Source organism: Schistocerca gregaria, chromosome 7 (assembly GCF_023897955.1).
Source record: "Schistocerca gregaria isolate iqSchGreg1 chromosome 7, iqSchGreg1.2, whole genome shotgun sequence".
NCBI lineage: Eukaryota > Metazoa > Arthropoda > Insecta > Orthoptera > Acrididae > Schistocerca > Schistocerca gregaria.
Window position 1 is genome coordinate 394,167,096 of NC_064926.1, and position 1,689 is coordinate 394,168,784.

A 1,689-nucleotide genomic window follows, 5' to 3' on the forward strand; every position below is an offset into this window, starting at 1 on the left:
GATTTAACAATAATTCTTTAAATATAATAAAAAGTATAGTGACAAACAGTGCACGAGAAAAATCACAGCAGTATATTGAAAAAGTAACTCTCATAAAATTCAAGCATATGAATGTGTGGTGCCGATGAAATCGACACCAACATCGATGCAGCCGTCTTTGAACTAAGCTAAGATTATCTTTGGCCTGTTCGCCATGTTCAGTTCTTTGTGAGCCTTGCTTGTGTTTGGGTGAATAAATGAACTACTGCAAAATGGGGGTTGTTTGGTGTAACTAATCCGAACTTCTCCCTCACTGGTGACCCTGAGTTGTAACGTCTTCCGTTTTTGCTGTTTTACTGAGTTCGTGACCTCCATGTCGGTTATTTTTGCGTGAATTACATCGACACAGAATTCGAACAATGTCTTCGGCCCAGAGCATAATGCCGGATTTTTTGATCAACATGCATCATGTTGCGAGCGATGTACATCCACTAGGACTGCAACATGATGCCTCTCACTCGACAATTACGCTGAATTTGCTGGACGTTTTCGAGCCTGCAACAATAAGTGAGATTAGGAGTGTGCATGACTCCGGCTATCAAACACCTTTGTTTCCACAACATGTGCCCTCCCTCATCAACTGTGCAGTTACCTCTTATGGATCTCCGTGCAGTGCAGGACCAATGCTGATTTCTGCAAATGCTTCGTTGGAGAACCTACCACCGCCAGGACAATGATTTGCCACACCGCAATCCATGCAGTGGCATACGGATACCTGCCACGTGGCCAAAACTGCTCCATTTACAGGTCAACCTCCTCAGCATCTGACCACGCCCGTGCCTGCCTAGGTTCAGCATCAGCACATGCCTTTCTACTTTGATACCTCGGCCTGCAACAGGAACAATAATTTGTTATCTGTGCCTGACCTTCACCTCCGTCCCACTGCTACACCTCAGTGTTTTGTGCCACGACATTCACCTTATCTGCACACCATTTTGAGTGGAGTGCCTATGAACAGTGAACATTCACACATTCCGTCCCACGTTCGACATCATTTCCGACACTGTGCTTCTGGACAGCCTGCACCTCCACAGCCTCCCTGCAACACAGGTGGCCCCGGCTCTGATCATATGTTGAGCTTTCTGCAAACTAACACACGTTCTCAAACTTTGAACTTTTTCTCATCTGTCGTCCCCGTGCCGGCTCCAGTCGAGCTTCCGCTACTGTTCTCAGCACATGTCGGTGCCTGATCCGCGTCAGTCTTCTGAGATGCGTCAATCCAAACACACCAGCGAGGTGTTGAGCTTCCGCAACCACAATCGACACATTACGGTGTCTCACCCACGATGACCTTCCGCGTTACGATAGGTCGCGCTCAACCACAACGTGTCACCTTCGGGCAGCCATTGTTGCAACATCCCCTGGAGGCACACTCTCCTGGTATACTACAGCAACAACAGCTCGTTTCAGGCAGTGCCCCGACAAACTCAACTCAACCTGTTCTTCCGAACATTCTACAATGCTTACTGATGCTGCCACCGTTTAATGCTGACAGAGCTACAACCTGGTTCAAAATTGAGGACGAAGTGTTCAACCATTACAAACTCGACAAGTCAACCAGGTTTCTGTGCCTCAGCACCCACCTGCATGACCAGGAGGACTTGACTGCTGACCTGGTCGAGGCCCCGGACTCATCTACCCGGTACACTC